At 28.2% G+C, this 21,783-nt stretch overlaps 1 protein-coding gene across 1 annotated transcript in view; it reads right to left on the bottom strand.

Annotated features, from left to right (window-relative positions):
- LOC107437062 (ephrin-B3) overlaps nucleotides 1-21,783 on the bottom strand; it is a 544,282-nt gene that overhangs the window by 507,879 nt on the left and 14,620 nt on the right. The gene's annotated exons all lie outside the window — the stretch shown is intronic.

The raw sequence follows: 21,783 nt of genomic DNA, 5'->3' as shown, positions 1-21,783 counted from the left end.
CCGAAGAGCCATTACATTATGACCACCCTCCATCTATAACAATGGGCTCTCCCAGGTTTTCATGGTTTCTCGCCCAGGAACAATGTTTTCATGGCGCACATTAGAACCCATAATCCTCATAGAACAATCCCTGACGTCTGTAAGCTATTTGAACATAGTTGCAGACCAGGTTCACCCATTCATGGCAACAGTTTCTCCTGCGGGGGATGGTATTTACCAACAGGATAATGCACCATGTCATAAGGGTTGAATAGTCGAGGAACATTCCAGTGGCTTTCAAGTCATGTCTTGGCCCCCAAATTCACCTGACCTTAATCCAATAGAGCATTTGTGGTCCTACTTGGAAAACCAAATTCGTGCTGCCCCGCTAACAGAGTCGCAAGAAAATCATTGTGATATTTAAATAGTAAAATACAATTAACACTTTAAAGTATGGTAGTTAGAAGACTAGTTCTTTTTCTTCTGCATTGTTAACACATCGCTTAAATAAGTGCTTATAAAGCTCCATGACATATTTTCAAATATGATTACGTAGAAGATATAATTGGCGATAGTGATGTAGTGTTTGAAACTATGATGCAGCGTTTGAAAACACATGGTCAAATTTACAGATCTTTTGACTTAAGATATTCGGCATCCATTGTGTGATATCTAGCAAAACCTAAAGCACGTTCGCAAAAGAAGAAGAAGAAAAAACTATTCATAGAATCAATTTCTTGATTCTTCTGGCATTAGGGTGTGAATTAATACCAGTTATTTCATCGTCGCCTGTCTTTATTTCATCGCCAATTCATGTATATATATTTTTTCTTTTACTAATGGATGTGAATAGTTGATTGTCGCCAAAGGTAAAGGAACACTCCTGCCTTTAACAGTCTACTAAAGGTGTGAAAGAGAAATTTATGAGTATTAGGGGTGCGGCAGCAGTTGAAAGACGTTTACAGATGGGGGGAAGAGGGCGAATACTCATGGGCGTCAGTTTGGTAAGGGGGTTCATTACACTTCATCCTACTCAAGAATGCAATTGTTATTTCAAGTTAAATGCATAGTATACACCTTCATAAAAATTTTTGAAAGAATAATGAATTCACATTTTTTTGATAGATGATATGCTCCAGCATTTTGCGCATATTTTTATGGTCATAAAAATTTAGGAACTCTCTCATTCCGAAATTCCTCATTATAGTATTCATTCTTATTCACAAAATGATGTTTTCACAAATTACGTTTGCGTAAATGGCATTTCGAGCGGATGAATTGCGTTTTGAAAATGAAAATAACAAATTGCGTTTTCATAACACTTAGAATTCAATATAAAATTAGGTTTCATTTTAATAAAAATTAGAATGTGAGATAATATTAGGGGAACCGGAAAGTAATGTCGTTTCGGTGCATTTGATATTTGTCATCAATATTTTAGTTTTAATCAATAATGTATTCATCCTCGTTTGCAACAACCTTTCAATGCCGGATTGAAAATGAATCGAGAAAAAAAAAATGAATTAGTTTCTAAGACTTACGAATATTTAATGCGCAGAAACGACGTTACTTTCCGGTCCTCCTAATGCTTGGTTCCGATTTTACAAAATGTGGAAAGCAAAATAAAACTTGGTTTCGCTTTTAAAACAATTAGAATACGATACAAAACTATGTTTCATTTTTAAAACAATTAAAATACGATATAAAACATGATTACGTTTACCCCGTATTGAACTGCAATGAAGGCTCTTTTTTCAATGATCTTTTTATCATGCTTTTCCCACTTTAAAACTACACTATTAAAAAATCCTGGGTCAAAAAACGGTAAAACGTAGGCAGTCAGGATTCCAGTACTTTTTACTATAAAATTCAGCTTTACCGGAACGTGTTACTGAATAAAAAATCTTATATACCGTAATTTCTACAGTAATAATTACCGTGAAATCGCCGAATCACTTTAATCAAATAAATATGAATGTAAAAATTAGGTATAAAATGGAAGTGCCGGTACTTTTATACTGTAATCTGATTCTGAAATTTTTACAGTGCATGTAAATCAAAATCTAGTGAAAATAAATGCGAGCAATTTGGAAGGTATATATTTTAGTTAATAATTAACAAATAATTCGTAACATTTTAACATCGTAACATAATATGTAAAAGTTTACATTTAAAAATTATTTAAAAAAGCTCATAGAATATTTCTAAGCAGCAGTAAATAGATATAAATTCAAAACAATGCACGCACTTTTTAAAACATTTTCAAAGTGTTCCACGTAACCCCTTAAAAGTTATAAGGCGAATTATTATAACCAAATTATTTATTAGTATATCCATACAAATGAAAGGCATTCGATAATATAATTAAAAAGATATTACATGTTTAAATCTAAATGCACAGTATTTTGGTGATAAAAATGGAGAACTAAAGATTAGCTGACAGTTTAAAAACATTACATCTTCTATTCAAGATAAATATATTATGACTATCTATCTATCTTATTATATAAAACGCTAATACGTACGTATATATGTATGTATCAATAAAACCGATGATATTTCTTTTCTCGCGCTGGCAACAGTTTTCATTTTTAATTGATTGGATTCGGCGCGCAAGAGCACGTAGTGAGCAACCAGATAACAATAACCAGAGTGAGCATTATCAGGTTGTTCAATTCAGATTCATGCACTAAAAACATGACAATATTTAATTTAAACTCAATTAGGAATTAATTAATTAATTGAAGTGAGAATGCTTTAAAAGGCCGCTGTTGAATTGATATTTTTCTACTGGGAGCTACCTAAACGTCTAAAAAACGTTTAAGTGTTTGTATTGAATGCATTGAATTTTTTTATATTTCGCGTTTATTTATGCATTGAATTTTCACGCTTTAAAATGCAGAATATTAGTGAAGCAATATTTGATAATTTATTTTGCTAATATGTTTCTTATTTAGCTAATGTTTTGATTTTTTCCCCATGTACAATCTAAATAGCTAATATACTTTTCTAAAAGCTAATAAGAACATTGGTAGAATTCTTCTACATAAGTACAATACTATGTCTTTGATGATAAAATACTATGTCTTTGATGATAATATATTATGTCTTTGTGCTAGAACATTGTGTTCATTGGCGACCGAGCGAGCGCAGCGAGCCATGGTTCACAGCGTGAACCACATAGGATTGCGTAGCAATTCTCGGGGGTTGGCGAGCGTTAGCGAGCAGGGGGCGGAGCCTCCTAGTCCAATATATAATAAAATGAATTTTCCATTGTTATTTGAAACATATATTTAATCTATCAGAACTTTTTTACAATATATTTATAGCGCAAATAATTTTTTACAATATATTTATCATAATAATACAAAATAATCTATTTATTTTAAATTCATAAAAAAAGAAGTTCACTCAATTTTTAATTATAGCCAAAATAACTTTTTTTGGACTGCCTCCAAATCTCTTTCAAAAACATTTTCGGGCAATTTTTTTTTTCTGCGTAAATCACTAAATTAAGAAGGCAACTTTTATCTAACACAAAAAGAGAGCATATTGTTAAAATTAAAAACAAAACGTGGCAAAAATGTTAATTTTAAATAAATAGATATGTTTCATCAAGCGCGATAAAGAGAAAAATAGCAAAGATTAACATTTTTCATTTAAACGATAACTAAAATAACAAATTTACGCATTCAACCAAAATATTATATCACCTGCACTTCAAAAAAACAAAACAATTTTTTTATAACAAACACTCCAGATGACATAAAAAAAAATAACCTATTACGCTCTTTTTTATGAACTCACAATTCATTAAAAAAACCTCAACTTTATCTTCTAAAAAAACCGAAAAATTGAGGGGCAACAATAATGAAAAAAGCAACGTTAAGTTGCCAGATGTTTGAGAACACGTCATGGGCGGATCCTCTTTTTTTCTTCACCTTATTTCATTTTGATTCTTATCTTTTTTTTTCTCTCTATCTCATTCAATTATATGCTCTTTAAAAAGAATATAGCGTCGCTTTAAGTACGAAGTAGAATTAACTAAAGAACGTACTAGATACTCTTGAAAAAAAGTGCGGGAAAAAAACTGGAATAAAAGACTGCCCTTTTTTTCTTCCAACTTTCTTTTTGGAGAAAGCTAAATTTTATAGAAATCACTGTTCGCATTGGCAGATAGTATTTTTTTACATCTAACAGCATTTTTGTGTTAAGTGAGAAAAAATCGCCTGCAATTGTCTGTAAAAACGAAGCCAAACGATTTAAAAATGAGAACTTGAAGAAAGAAAAAGTTCCATGAAGTGAAAAGAAATGATCGATACTCATTATTTACGAAATAAAAATGGTTCAACATCCTGAATCACTTTCAAACAATCCCCTCTTATCGAAAGAAAAGTTCGAGGTTTTTAATAAATAAAAAAAACACACACACACCCAAAAAAAAAGTTAGAAACCTTGTATTAGCTTCAAAATTTTTTTTAATTTGGGCTACTGTCAACTTCTATTTAAATATATTTTCCACAAGAAACTTGCAAAATTTAACTATTCCAAGCTTTATATTTAAACTGCATTTGATATTTTCCATCTTATTTTAAAGTAATTAAGAAGAATTATATAATGATCAGTTTTTTTTTTTCTAAAACAGGGCCACAACCGCAAAACTGGAGGAGAAATCTTTTTTCGAGGAGGTTATACAAGGTTTGCTTTTCATTTAATGTTTAACATTTTAAGCATATATTAAGTTTTAGATAATTTTAAAAATGCCGATCATCTTTAATCTATTTGCTCTATAAAGTGTATATTAATAAAGTAATTTATTAAAAAAAAATATTTTTATTTTATTGAAACAAAAACAAATGTTTGTTGACGAAAAATAAGCAAAACAAATGCATAAAAATAAGAGAAATCACAATGGAGAAAAAAATTACAGGAAAAAGAATGTCGTTAAATTTAAAAAATTAATTAATTTTCAATTTTTTAAAATTAATTTTCGAGAAAATAATCTATTTTTTTCAAAAATTCAGTAGATATTAAAAGAGTAGAAGCTGTGTAATTCTGAGGAACTTTTTTTTAAAATCTTTTAAATTTTAAAAAAATAATTTTTAACAATATGAAAGGAAACTTAAAATACAAAAGTATTAAAAGCATTTGATTAAAAAAAGAAGTATTTAATAACAACCCGCTTTTAGTTCTTTTAAAAGCAACATATCTGTCATCGCATTGGCTTGCTACTTACTTGTAAGTTAGAAAGAACAAGATAGCGAATAGTTTCTTGCAATAAATTATAAAATTATGAAAAACAAGGTTAATTTATGAAATTGAACATTAGTTAGTGTTCTATATTTAAGTTATGCTTTCCATTTTATAATGCTTTGAAAAATAAATACTTCAGCAATCAAATAAGCAAAAAAAAATTCAAATACTAACTTTGCTTTAAAATTAGTTTTGATATATTTGTCTTAAATAATAACACTGGTTCTTCGTTTTTAAAGCGAGTGTTCGAAAATAAGTTTCGAAGGATATATCTTTATCTTTTCGAATGCAATCAAAGAAGGATGAAGAAATTTTCATTTGACGTTCTGATGAAAAATACTAGCTCAGAAACCAAGTTTTCCCAACCAAACAAAAGTAAAATAAACACTCATTCAAACCCCACTCCCTCCTCCGAATCCACCTCCTTCACCAAGACTGTCGACCATGTTCCGAGAAATTTTCAAACAGTACTTTAAAATAGAAGAAAAGAATCGGAAACTTCTAGAATGATTAAAAGAAAGTTCGAAGAAATGACGAAATGAAAAAGACGAATTGGAGTGGTAGATTTTTGGTGTAATTTTTTTTTTTCTTGCATCGGATGCTTTTGTTTATTTTTTCCAACTAAGATGGAATGGCAGAAAAAAAAACATTCAACAAAAGTAAAAGCATATGCGCCCGACCTTCTGTCTTTTTAAACAACAGTCCTGGAAAATGAAGTACGGGGAAAAAATGGCAAAATAGAAGCTTTAGTTGTAATCGAAAATCAATGATTTTTACTGTTTACACCGTTATTCGAACTTCACAGTCAAGATGTATTCGTTCTTTTCTTCCACAATTCTTGTTCTGTTTTCTTTAACATGAGTGTCGAAATTGGAGAGTCACTCATTCTTTTTTGTTTTCTTTTTTTTATCTCCTTGTTGCCATCTGACGCCGCATAAAATATGAACTAGATCCCCAAAGTGTGGTTAAATTGAAACGAATGATATTTTTGAAATCGTATGCATGTTTTAAAGTTCTGAATTAAATAACTAAAATCTTCTATAAAATAGTATTAAAAAAGATACATAAAAATCCAATTTTTGTTATAGTATCTTTTTAATACAAATAAATTAAAATTCCTGGTTAATTTTTAGAAAAAAAAATATAAACAAAAAAAATTGAGATAAGTGCTATTCAAAAAGAGATCGGAAAAGTAGGATTCCTTTTTCCTCAACTTAAATTTTTAAGAAAGCACAAAATTTTAATCCAATTAATATCATAGATTTATATTTTTTGCAAACGTAAAAAACACGTTATTTAAACTAAGAAATATTTATGCTTTAAAATAATATGCTAACATTTCAAATCGTTAACAAAAGTTTTGTATAGCAAAACAAAACTGACCTGCATAACTGAAAAAATTAATAGTTTAGACAAAGTATGTAAAACTATTTTTCAACGAAAGCAATTAACTATCTTTACTATTTTCTTTGACGTCAAGAGCAATTTTCATTAACAACAAGGCTTTTAGATGTTTATTAATATTATTGCTATGATATCTACCTCCATATTTATTTGACTTCGCATACTAAATGAGAAAACTTGTTTTAATATCCGTTTCCAACAAAGTTCAAAGTGAAAATTCTTCATCGTCGCTTTTCAAACAGCTTATTCAAAATCGTCTGTTCTTTAACAACGAAGTAATAGAGGCAAAGCAGACGATTTTGGAAAGCAATAGTACGGAATGAAACCACTGAACCACCTAGGAACATCTTATTTATCTAAGGGAACAGATATGTCAACAGTTTCCTCATACTCTCAATACTAGATGAACGAACGATAACAGTCTTGAAGCACACATTTCTCTTGATAATAATAACGGGTATTTGCGAAGTTTGAATAACGATGGGGTTAGAGAGTTTGCAAGCGATTCCTGCATTCGGCCATCTTGAATTCAAGATGGGAGGTTTTAAGTGCATAAATTGCAGTTTCGGTTACCCTATATTGTTAGAGCAGAGTTAGTTTCTCGAGTACCGATGTATATCGCTGAATGTGCAGAATAGTTAGTAATTTGAACACTAAACAATGGCATACCGTGCTTCGTTAATTGTATGGCTATAATGAGGGTTGAAGACTGTTGTAGCCCTTCAGACAGAAATAGCCTTATTATAACTTTTGTACCCCACGCTTTATTGTTGCGAAATGAGTGGTTAATATAATTGATCAGTTTGGTAATTCATTAAGTATAATTCTGAATTACCTGCGTTAAAATTGCTTTCAACAATGTCAATTAGTTCAGGATTTTACATTTAATAGGTACAAATAAGGCTTCAAAATAAGCATAAATTAATGCAATCCAATCAATAAATACTCTACATTATAAAAATTGAATCTCAAACTTAATAGAGGATTTAACTATTAAAATAACAATCATGTTCTTCTCAAGGAAAACTTCATTAGTTTCATAATTAAAGAGGAAAAAAGTCGATATGATTCGAGCGCTCGAACACGATGCTCATTCTCAAGACAGCATGTGAATAATATAAACAAAGTAAGTTAGAAATAAGAAAAGGCACAGTTGCGAACAAATAATAGAAAAGGAAAAAATATAGGAAAACACACCAAGATAAACCGTGGTATTTAAAGGAAGCAAATCAGTGAAGAATACATTCCATGCGGAATGCAGAAAGGGGAAGTCATACATATGAATGAAACAAGAATGAAGATCATCAAAATTAACTGATATGTCAGAAGAGGAAAGAATTATGGCATTATGGAAGTTAAATTCATGAACAAGATTCCAACAATGTGCGGAAATAAATGCTTAATTGAACTTCTGCTGATGGACGTATCTGTATTCCTTTAATTTAAATTCTCTTGTCTGGTTTGACCAATGTACTTAAGGTTTCATTCGCAAGGTATGTGGTAAATGCCCCAGCTATTATCAATGCTGATAGAATTTTTAGGTTATTGTTAAATTAAGGAAATTTTATTAACCATAATTAATCTCCAATAAGAACGTCAACTCTGAAATAAAAAAAAGAAGTAAACCCTTTAGTTCAATGACTCTGAAAAGAAAATTCAAGAAAAACAAGCAATATACATAAACAATTAAATTTACAGAACTATTTTGTGAATCTTGCAATATCTGTCATATTTCTGAAATATACGGAATGCAAGGCATTCAATGCTAGAGGGTTAACACAATATAATTTCTATTCTAACCAATACCGAAAGAAGGCATAAATTTTTACCAGACATGGTTTAAAAATATTGAGAGTCGATCGAGGAAAGAAAGAAATACTGAAACAACTTTTTGAAATAGAGATATAGAAAACGCTGAAAGGCACAACGCTACATTGACCAGACTTTACGAACTTGATTCCGACTTAACACAAAGTAACACATTCTGTAGTTTGATTAACGATCGTCATCGTATGAAGAAATACACTCAACAGTTTTTGGTTGCTCTTTTCCTTGACAAGACACAATTTGACAAACGATCTAACATTCCACGCTCAACACGTGGGGAATCGAACTTTTTTTGAACAAGACCTGAAATTCATGACGGTTTCGGAAATTGGAAAAAACCAAACGAATCTTCTTTCGTAATGATGGAAAAAAATTTTTGTTCTTAACAATGTTAAAACTCAGTTTTATTTTAATCTTAATCGCTTTGAAAAATATAAATTACGGTCATGAACCATAAATACATCGCTCGAAAATATTTTCATATCAATTTTAAATAAGAAAAAAAATCGTATCAATTTTATAGAAAAAAAATATTAGGAAGTATTAAGAATTTTTGCAATGCATGTTTTTACAATACTTGTGAAAATAAAAGTTAAAATTATGTATACTTTCGAGGTCGCAAATTATTAAGTGAGGAAACAAAAATGTTCTTAAAATATAATGAATCACTACAGAGGAAATCGTGATGAAAACACAAATTATTATTTCAAGAACTTTTCTGTGATTTCTTTTCCAGGAAATCAAATCAATTTAAAAAAATTTTATCGCACCATCCTGAAAAGTGATTTCAGTTAAATTTAAAGAGTGCCTTTTTTTTTTTTGATTGCATATTAACTTTCTACTTCTAATCTGTTTACTATTTTAACTTCATTTTTATAAGGATTTTAAATCTATACATGATGGGCAGTGATAATTGAACACCCAGTCAAGATATTCTAGATTTTAATATAAGTTTGAATATTTTATTATCGACACAGAGGAACATAAATGTAGAGATGATTCGTTCAAATGTATGATGTACAGTATTTAAATTAAAATATGAAATTTTAAGTATTTAGAATTAAGTTTACAATACGGAGTGGAAAATGTATTCTAATTGAAATTTATATTAAGAAATTTAAATCAAAAAGTATTATAGAAAGATTCACGTTAGAGCGAGTATACAATTTTAAACTTAAAGTGAAAAGTTTTCTAACTGATGCACCGGCAGCTACTAGCAAAAAGAAACAAGTTTAAATTGGTGCTAAGTGTTCGGATTCTTAACATATACTTAGCGAGTACACGTAGAAAAAAATTCTGGTAAAATTACCGTACAGTATGTTAATGACATTTTTTTTAAAGAAGAAATATATTTGTGGTTAATAAAACCGAAATGTAATGTATATAAAGCATTCATTTTGCAATTTTTCGTTCATAAGGTAAAGGTTTAATAAATTTTTGCTTTTCAAAATTATAACTTTTATCACCACGCATTTAGTAAAAAATACAAAATTGAAAATTCCATTTAACCAAATAAATGGTTGTTATGCCAAGTTCTAAGGTACCATGACAAAATTACTAACTTTTGCCACATTTACCAAATTTGATTACATATTATAAAACCATATTTTACAGTATAATTCATTAAAATAATTACCAAAGCACTACGGTAAAAATTCCCGAGCATTTTGTTGTTCTCATAGAGCTAGAAAAACAAGCAAAATTTACCATGTTCGTGAAGTTTAACAAAAATTTTTTTTTCTCTGAGTACTATTAAACATTATGTGATATTACTTTGCAGAATATAAACGCACTTTTTTGCAGAATATAAACGTTTCTGCTCATAATATTTCACGAAAACGCTGCCTAGTAAGGGAAAATTCTATACAAACGTGACAGGGGATATGAAAGTTAAAATAAAATATAACTATGTTTCCACAGTAGTAATTGATCTTCAGAATTACGTTTAAAGTTAATGTAATTGTTTTAATTGCAATCCATACAGAAATTTTAAGTAAAATAAATATAAAGCCTAAATATTCCTTTGAATAAAGCAATTATTTAATTATAAAAACTAAAAAAAAAAAAAAAAAGTTTATGTTAATTTAAACAAATGAATGTTTTTGTGGAAATTTCTTACGTAAGCTTCTATTTTTTTTAAAAAATATTAAAATGCGAACTTTACATAGATAAAGATATTTAATATTAGATTATTAAAATTCCCACGTTAAAATGAATAATACATTCTTACCACATTGAAATTTCTAGCCATCTTTTGAATTCTTGAATAATATATTTACTATTAAACATTCCTTTCATTACTCAAAGAATATGTATCAATTTCCCTTGAATGTATGCACAATGCTTATAAAGATGCTACGTTATTACATATTAAATGAAGGAAAATAATTACTAACATTAAAAATTATCAAAACCATGCTTTTTTGTTTTAATAAGAAAAGTAATTTGTTAATTAAAATACGTGATTCAAAACACACACAAAAAACATAAAATATCAGGTAATAGAAGATAAAAAAAAATGTTTTCGAACAAAAAAAAACATCCTTTAATTTTCTTTGCTTAAAACTAGACAAACACGTTTTAGTACATTTTTGACGGATAAAATCTTTTGAGGTATATTTTAATTAGTGATAGTGATGTCAACTCATTGTTAATTCAGCCTTAAAACTTAGTTTGGCACGAAACACGAACGATTAATAAAAAAAGACCATAATTAAATTAAGAACTAAAGATAGACTGAAAAACATATCAGTACAAATCCAATTTCTTCAGATTAAAAATGTTAACTAGTGTTATCAAAAATTAACTAATTTAAATAATAAAAAGAAATGCAACCAAAACAACAACCAAAAAATTTACTCTTTTTCCTATTTCACACGACATAGGAAAATGCCAACATTTCATTAGCAGTTCAAACTAAATAAAGGTCAGGTTATTTTTCTTTCACATAAGGAGCAAACCATTACAAACTTCATTTAAAATTAACATTACGAACCCTAAACAAATATCGTTTTTAAAAAACACTGCTAACAGATAATGTCAACATTTCAAGTAACTAAAGTGAAAATAAAGCAATCTCATTAAAGAAGAAAACTTTTACGAACGAATGCAAGCAGGCATTCATTTTATTTTGTAAAAAAAATTGGAACACATAGTAATAACTTCATTGCACGTCAACAGAAACAAAAATAAACGGAAATAAAATACCTCTTTGCTATAAAATACGAAATTTAGTTACATATCTTTTACAACTACCTTGTTAGGATGATAATTATTTATCCCAGAAACACACCTTGGGAATAGTCCTGGAGTTCGTTTAAAATGAAAAGCTGACAGCGAGAAATGAATATTTTTTTTCTTTTCTTATCCCTTCAGAATTTCGACTACGGATTTTGGCAACAAGAAAACGAAGCCATGTGCGTTTGTTCTAAGACTCAGCAAGTCGTTTGACTTAATTTAAATGGGACTCCTTAACAAAGGTGATAATTCTTTCTTTTTTTGAAATACCTCATGGGATGGAAGAGGGGGCATGTTCCTTTTAACTAAGAATTACAGTTAAAACAGATGAAGAAAGTCATATTTTAGTAGTTAATATTCTAAAAGAGAACTTTTCTTGGAAAAATAAATTTTAAAAAATATACTTATTTAATGTGCGATAATTAAAATCCTAATCAGATTCTTATCTATTGTTTTTTCCAACCGCCTCTAATAATTAGACACTCAATGAAATAAATTTATCATAATGTTGCAAAAATAGATTATTCTTTAAAAATATGCATTTTTTCAAAAATGTTACATTTGGCGATTGCCTTTGGCGCCTTTACTTCAAAAGCTTATACTGAAAGGGAAAAATAAATTTTTAACCCGGATTTTGCCTACAAGAAAACAGTGTGTTTGTCCTTTAACAGCGAGAATCGTTTTGAATTCATGTAAAATGGAGTATTTTCAATAATAATTATTTTTATTATTTTATTGCAATTACACGATAGTTTCTTTTTTCTTTTTTAGAAATTGCTCTAGCATAAAGTAAAGGGCAAGTATGCCACCAACCAAGAAAAACATCAAAAACAGTTCCCCTTAAATAGTTGATACTCTGAAATATATATCTCTTTCATAGGTACTTCTAAGAGACAGAAATTAAATCTTTGTTATTACTTTTGTTCAGTCTTTCTCTGAATTCTGAAAATTTATTATAGACTAAATATTATAAATTACTTTGATTGTATAAGTACTGGAGATACGGTAAAAGTTAACAGGCAAGTAAAAAAGTTAATTGGAAAATGCAGTAATATTTCAGTGAATAATGTAATTAATTAGAAGTTCAGTAAATCATAAATTTTTAAATAACGCTTCATTCAAATGTGTTCGGCCAAATCATACGAGCTTTAAAATTAAAATAATGCAACCGATTTCTTCAGAAAAATTACAAATGAATTTTACGGAAATATTGCAAAATTTAAAATTTTGTATCAAAAATAAAGGAAATTCTAATAAAATTTAAAAGAAGATGACAAAAATGACAAGAAATTTTATACAGCTAAAAAAATTAAGATGAAAAATATTTAAAGAAAAATAATTCTTTAAAAATGCAAAGATTATAGTGATTGTTATCTACTTCAACGTTTACTTATAACATATATTAAAAATTTTTTAGTGTTTTCGTATACAATATTTCTTAATTTTTCCAAAAGATAATAGATAAAAATAACAAATTTGTTAGTTAGATAACATACACAACAAAGAAAAGGATCATAGATTTTAAAACATAATTTTATTACCAAACTTAAATAATTATTTATATTAATTAATCAATTATTCTATATCTAATACATCTTATATTTAATTTTTATCTCGATGAAATTGAATTATTTATGCCGAGACAAAAGTTTAGACAATATCAAACTGGTTACATAAGAAAGCATCGATGCGTCAAAATTTAGTCATAATTGTTATCTATAAAATCGATTAAAATTCTTTACTTTTAATCAACTAGAAAAATATACATATATATATATATTTAGAGCTATAAAATTTCTCAATATTCAGTTAATTTTTTTAAGTTGTAAAATTTTAATTATTTTTTTATAACAGTTCCATTATATTATACGTATTTTTTTCAGTTTCATTCGATTATAAGTATTTCTTTCAGTTCCATTAGATAATACGTATTTCTTTCAGCCATATAGCTAATTTTTAAACCAACCTTATAGTTACCCTTTTACAGTCATTAAGTTAATAAATATTGGGAAAACATTTTAGATATTTAAATGATAACATAAACTCAGGTTGACTAAAACATTTTTCATAAGCAACAAAAAAATGAAACGTTTTCAATAAAATTCAATGAATAAAGTAAAGACGTTAGCTGTTTATCAAAATAAAAGTAAAGCAAAACAGATATTGATCATGACATATCAGATCAAGCTATACAATAAAACTTCTAATATATACTCTTTCAATTTAAGTCTGGAAAATCTTTCAATAGTTGCAAAAATAAAAGTTCAGCAAAACAAGAAAGATCGATACAGATTAAAGAAAGATATACCAAACCTATTTTTTTTTCAGAAATGTATTCGAGTTTGTTTTAAAACATATTATCAAAATCAAAACGGAGACGAGATTGTTAAGATAAGTATAGAAAACCGATTGTTATAAATCTAAAGTAAGTTAGTTTAATTTTTTTTATTATTGATTTATAGAAAAAAATTAGAAAAAAAAGTCATTCTTATTTTGTTACACAACTGCTATGTTTTTGAAAGCATAATGAAACTATGTAAGATATTTTAAGATACCAAAATTTTAAACATTTAATATTTATTGGAATTGTAGAAAGACGATAAATCAATACATAATAAATATCTTTTGTTACGACTAATTAAAAACTGTCGTCACGGGTCTTGGCATTATAAAGGTTTTAAAACTTTATTAACTATTACATTAATACTGTATTATGACTAAGTTTAACTAGTATTCGTTATTATATTATTTTGAAATTTCAGGGGTTTCCAACTTACATGAGGCCGGGGGCCACAATTAAAAACACAAACCAAATGGCGGGCCGCAACTTTATCAAAATTTCATGTAGGACTCTTTTATGTTTGAAGGAACATTAAATATTACTGTCAGATTTTTACCAAGTTGTACAAAACAAAAGTATTGAATTACAAATTAAAATAAGAAGTAGATTTTTAAAAATATTTAATTGCATATCAAAAAATTCGGTCTACAATAACTTTAATGTGCACCCATGTATTAAACAATTAATGTGCAACAGATAAATTTTTAAGATATAAAACATTTAAAAGGTTGATATTAAAACTTACATAGTACCACACAAAATGTTCAATGACAAAATTGAGGTTTGTCTGCTGCAACCACCAGAGAATAAATATTTACATTTTAAATTTTAAATTTACAAATGTGCGTGTAAATATTATCGTCCAAAATGAGTGGTTTCAAAAAGTTAAATCGGAGAATTTCTTCGAGAAAATTTCTGATACACACATGTTAATTATATTCACAAAATACAAAAAAAAAAAAAAATGAAATAAAAAGGAGCATCATACACGATTATTTTTGTATTTCAATATTTTCTTGGATGTAAAACCTGAGAAATAATTTTTTTTGCACCGTTGGTATGATAAATTTCACAGAAAAGAAAAAATTAGGTTTTTATTAACGAGAAAAGTATTTTAAACCCATATAGATTATTTACGAAAATTGTCCGCAAAAAAATGACTACTAATATATTTTAGTATGCCGGCCACAAAGAAAGGCATCGCGGGCCGCCAGTTGGAAACCACTGGACTAGTTCATCCATGTTTTTTTAAGATCAAGTGCCACTGCCCAATATGCATTCAAACGGTACTTCGAGCACTGACGTCTGTCTTAATCTATCCTCAACAGATATTAAAATATCGAATAATATAAAACTATCAAAAAATAAATTTATATGAAATCGGTTATAACAAATATTTCGTACATTCACCAAAGTCACTATGTGATTGTTGACATTCACCGGTGAAAGTCGACATTCTCTTGATTTTGGTCGTTAACGGTAACATATATAATGCAAGCTAAATAAATAATAAGTTGTATGATGATTTATTAAATTACCTTAAGCATCAATGTTTGTAAATTTAGTATCTTTAGTTTCGAACTGCAATCAAATCATCTTATTGTAGCGTATTTAATAAATTATTTGTGGTTCAGTTTCATCATAGAATTTCTAACATTAGGCTTAAAAATTTAAAACAATGGTTTTAGACACATTTTATTTGTCCCAGATGGTCCGGTCCATAAAAGTAAATGAGCCCAAGAAGTTACGTGGTTTTGAAATACTCAGTCTGAGTCCCACTAATTGTTAAGATGTTATTTTATGGCAACTCGTAATATTATTCTAGGTTGCACAGGTACAGGTAGGTACTTTATTTACGTCGCACTAGAGCTGCACGACGGGCTATTGGCGACAGTCTGATAAACATTCCTGAGGATCATCCGAAGACATGTCATTGCAATTTTGATCCTCTGCAGAGGGGATGGCTCCTCTGCTTTGTTAGCCCGCTGGCGAAGTCGAGCACTTTATGGTAGAACAGTTTAACGAGGGATACTTTGAGTGATAAAAAAAAGCCTATTGACGAATGAATTGTACTCCATCAGCTTTTAATTCTATAGATTTTAAGTATGTGGTAGCAATATTAAGAATGTCTAGCGTTTGTAAAGATAAAAAAATGAGCTTCGACCCCTTTTTAAACGTTTTCATAAGCTATTTTGTTAAGCATTTAACATATAACTTAAAACCTCTATATAATTACTTCGAGTTATGTTGGGAGCCAATCTCATTACTTTCATGAATAATTACGACCAGTTTCGTAGCATTTATAAATAAGTGTAGTTTGTTTCCAGAGAGAGAAGCCAGTGATGTTATTTCAAAAGGTTTGCACCTGACATGCGAGTACATAAAAAAATGGCTGTTTTCTTTTAATGTGAAATCGAGTGTTAATATAAAATCAGAATTAACTATTACATAACGCATTGAAATGAACAAATAATGCATACATATTTACGTTTATAATAAAATTAAAAATAGTTAAATATTCCGAGGTTTTATTTTTAATGAAACTAGTTGCAAGTAAACACGTTTGTACGGTTAAAAAAAAGAACTTTAAGTAAGAGTCCGTATTGTATTCGTTTCTAATTTTTAACTCCCATTACGAATTCTCACAACGAAAATGCGATCTCGCAACTTCGATAAAGATTATCTCATCCCACAAAATCGATTTAATCTCCGAGATGTTTCCCTAGTGTTGCGGTTTATTAAGTCGGCCCACGTGTCGCTCTGCGACGTCCCAAGAAGATGTAATCATGGGACCTTCTCGACACTTCAGTCATCTTAGAAGAAGCGCACCCACAAATAAGAATGAAAAAAAAAATGACGGAGTTAATTTAACGAAAGATTTATCACAGAGCAAGTGATGCCTCTCAGCGTCCAAAAAAAAAAAAAAGAAATAGTCAAAGATGGGACATAATTTAAGAACAGATATCTAAAGTGACGCTATTTCGTTCCAAAGTGGGAGCAGAATAGGACGCTTGTTGAATTCCTCATTGCATCGGTAAGAGAACAAACATCTACATTTAGGATAAATAGCTTTTAAAGCGGTATCTAAAGATAGTGACTTTAGATAGATTTATGGAATTTCGCAAAACCCTGAGAAAAAAAGAAAAAAAAAATCAAAATTTTTGATTACTTAATTGAAGTCGCATTTTATTAACTCTAGAAAAATTCTCACTTTATGCAATGCATAGTAAAAACGCAAAAATGCTTTTATGAAAGAGAATAACCAAAAATAATTTTAATTGCAACGCAGTTTTTGCAACAATTTTGTGAAAATCTTATTTTGGATATTTTTCAATCACGATTTTGTGCAAAAGGTTAGCCGCAGGTATCTTACAACGCTATTTCTATCAAGATTTCAAACATACATTTTTTTGTAATTTTATCACGTTTTTAAATATGTATGTTGTGTATTTCTATCAAAATTATGTATCCTCTAGAAGACATTTTTTTTTGTGTATTTCTATCAGTACACATTTATGTATTTCTATCAGGATTTTGCTTTGATAAGTTTAGTGACTAGCATGTAACACTATTTATTTTAACACCTCATTTTGTTTATTTCTAACACGAAGTTTTGTAAATTGCTCACCCCCATATCATAAAACGCCGTTTTTTAAGATTTTGAGTACATCTCTTTTCGATTTCTATTCGATTTTTCGTATATCCTTTCCGTATTTCTTTTACGATTTCGCATAAATAAAATTAAAACGAGTAATATGGAACACTGGTTCTATCACAATGTCATATAATACATATTTCGCGAAAATATGCAAAAAGACAATTTTGAGTTGGACAGCAAATAACTGCCACCAATTTCACATAAGTAGTAGCACAAGATAAATTCCCAATAGTAAAATAATTGTCACTGCTCTTCAAATTATTTCTCCACCAATTTTCATCATTTGATGTTTTTTTTTTCATTATAAATTCATTAAACGCATTGCATTTTTAAACAACAATATTCTTAAAACACAAAACCGCCATATTATCGTAATTCGATGATAATATGATATGATAATATGTGATATATATCATATATGATGATTAATTATATTTACTTAAGTATTTAAATAAACATTAATCATTTTATATTGAATATTTATAAGAAATACTGAACATTTATTATTCTTAAAAAATATTCCACTATTTTTTTTATTTACAAAATATGTATAGTATGTTCAAAAAAAAAATATCTCACTAATTTAAAAGTATATTATTAATAAATATTAATTTACTAATAAATATTAATTATTGTTTTTTTTTATTTATTAAAATGCATCTATCTATATATTTTTTTATAAATAGGAACTGAACTAAAATTACAGTATTTTTCAAAACAATTTAGAATCACGTGAGAGAGCAATATTTCATAAATTACATATTTAATATTAATTGCCATTCATTACAATTTAATATAGGCCTATTAAAGACAAGTTAAAAGTTGCCGCCAAAACGTGACGAGAAAAATTACTTTGGCAACACGTTTATTCTTTTCTTCACACCGACCCAACCCGTTGGCGGTCAAAAAATGTCACTTAACCTACTGTCGAACCATCGAAAAGCAATTCATCACATTCTTAATGACACTCTAAAATACAAAATCAGCGGCAGACTAGTGGACGACATTTTTTTTATTATCGTCTGCGGGCGCTCGATGATGATAAATACGACGATATTATTAATCGATTCTCGATGGAACTTGAAATCTGTGAGCGTTCGATAAGGTTGAGGCTTGCCTTCTAGCAGCGTTGGTATTTGCGGGCTATTGAACAAGCCCTATACTCATTAATCACTTACGGAGTAGGTAGATTTTTTATTATTATTATTTCATATTTTCTTATTACTCATGAAGTTTCTTTGCTTCTTAGATTTTCGATCTCCCGATCGTGTGCGCTAATGGTTGTTGACTTCGTTAAAAGGGTTCAAATTCATGATTTTATGAGGAAAATAATTAATACCACTAATTACTAACTTTAATGAAATAAATCCGAATTTACGCATAATATGAAGTTTTCGTGCACTAGATAACGATATTGATTGTGTTATTAGTACTACGCAACAGATAATGAGAGTGAACACCCATGAATTTATACAGAATTCGATTTTATAATTTATTTTAACACCACCTCCCAGAAATTCCCCAGCGATGTTATTTATGAAAAACGGATACAATTTTAAACATTTCGGGGGAGATATCATTAATCTTTTATGGATTTTCTTTGGTAAATATTCATTCGTGGTCATTTATTTTTCTGATAAGCAAATTCTAAAGTATTCGTTTGAAATTAATTTATAAATAAATTTCCAATATAAATGAATATCTGAAATTCTTTATTCGTTTACAATAAAAAAGCCCATAAAAGTAGTTAGTCAAAATTAAAAGAGTTACTTTTCAGTAGACAAGGTACATAAGTTTTTTTTTGCAAAATCTGAGCATCCGAATTTTAATTATTTTAGTAAATTTATTCCAATTTTTGGTACATTTTTAGACGTTTACGGCAAATTTTTACTTAATTACATAAAATTTTCTTTTTCCAGTATGTTCAGTTAGTGGCAAAGAAATCTAAAATAAGAATATTTAACAGTTCAAGTTAATATAATTATGATTATAAAATTTACCACGTCAATTATGATGTATAAAATTTCTGATGAAACTACGATAAAAAGTACAGGCACTCAGGATATTTGTACTTTTTACAGTGAAATTTATTTTTACCAGAACATGTTAGGGAATAAAAATTATGATATACCGTAATTTTTACAATAATAATTATTGTAAAATCACTGAATCACTCTAATTAATTAAATATCTTTGTAAAAATTACCATATATTGCGGCAAAAATATAGATTTTAGGGTGAAATGGATTGTACTGATGGAGCATCCAAATTATTTGTACTTTATACCGTAATTTGATCCGGAATTTTTTACAATGTAATAACTCATAAACCATAATTTTATCTATATTTCATGTCTTTTAAACTGATAAAAGAAGTGTAAAAGTTATGATAGGTTCTCTTTAATACTAGTAAAATAATGATTACAAATACAGCTGCGTCATTGTGTCAATTAACTATATTGCATAACTTTTGAAATAATCGATATGCACAAAATATGATAGTTGGTCTATCGTGTTAATGTAATGATTATAGTTTATGCACATAGACTATAGTTTCCTTATAACTTTACCTAGATTGTAACTCCTTTGAAATAATTAAAAACCAAGTGCACAAATTGATCGTTTACTTATTTAATAATAATAAATATCGAACCGTCAACTTAAGAAGCATTTATAGTTCTTTTATAATTCTTCTTCTACTGTGTCATTTTAGAAGTAATAAAAGATTCATACAAATTAGGATAGTTTACCTAACATGTTTATACCCGAACAAACTTAATCGTATCATCGCATCAACTAATGACCGATAAACGAGAAGGAAATAATGAGTAGCAATAGAAAGCTAAAACGATGGTAGTTAGTTAAATGACCACTAATGGGGGACCAAATAGAGTCATTCCCACCAAAACTCTCAGCCATTTTTCTTTTATTTCCAAGATGTACCTAGAAAAATCTTTCCTTTTAGAGATGCTCATACACCTCATCAACGGGTGGTCTTCTGACAATCATCGAAGGTTGCCACAGATCCGGCGCCAAGTTGGTCCTAAATCATCGCCAAAGAAATAAAACGTAACTTAGTCATTTCTACCCAATTCTGGAGAAATATTTCGCCTATTAATAGGTGCCAGTGGACAATAAAGATACGATTTTTTTAGATCACTACGAAGATAGGTCCACTAGAGAAACAAAGAAGTAATATACTAGCTGAAAGGGTATATACGATTTTATTGCCTATTTTTATGTGACATTGTGTTTCTTTTATTAATCCTACTTTTTCCTTATGATATTATAGAACAAGATTCAATTCCAGTAATTGTATTTTGTAAATAGAATTCTAATCGATATAAAATAAGTAATTCAGTTTATTGCAGTTGTAAGAGAGAGAAGAAAATTGATTAATGTATCAAGGCAAAGTATTAGAAAATATATTTTATACTATGATAAACATACATTTGTGTTACTTATATTAAACACAATATTTAAATAAAATATGTTACACATTAAGATAGATTATGAAGAACGCGAAATTAAAAAAAAGAAATAATAAAAAAATTGTAATTAAAATAAAAAGAAACATTTATATGTTATGTCTTAAATTTTTCTGAATTGTAAAAATGATCACAAATACAATTGAATAAAATACGTAGAAATTATGCTTAAAAAATTATGAAAAATGTATTAAATTAGGTAAAATCAAACTTTAAATATCAGATTTTATTTAGAAAATATCTAAATAACACAATTTATAAGCTAAGGTTTAAAGCAGAAAAAAGGTTTAACTTCCTACATTTAAATCTACGGAAAATTACGAAAAATATTTTCTTTAATTCATTCAGAAGTAATTAATATTTTTCTCTTTTATTCAATATCAATACATATTTTACTTTTTTTTTTATTCAGTATGCATTTTTTCGTTTTGTTCTATTCATTGTGATTAACAAAACCTAGTTACACAATTTTAAATTTTTTGAAAAACTTAAAAACGTTTTAAAATACTTACAACCTTAAAACTAAAATTGGCTGATTTAAGCACAAAGCAATATATATATTATAATGAATGAAATAAATATTAAAAAATATTACTT

This window comes from Parasteatoda tepidariorum, chromosome 4 (genome assembly GCF_043381705.1).
Source record: "Parasteatoda tepidariorum isolate YZ-2023 chromosome 4, CAS_Ptep_4.0, whole genome shotgun sequence".
In the NCBI taxonomy this organism is placed as follows: Eukaryota; Metazoa; Arthropoda; class Arachnida; order Araneae; family Theridiidae; genus Parasteatoda; species Parasteatoda tepidariorum.
Note: the sequence above shows the minus strand (reverse complement) of the source record. Positions and strands in the feature narration are given on the sequence as shown.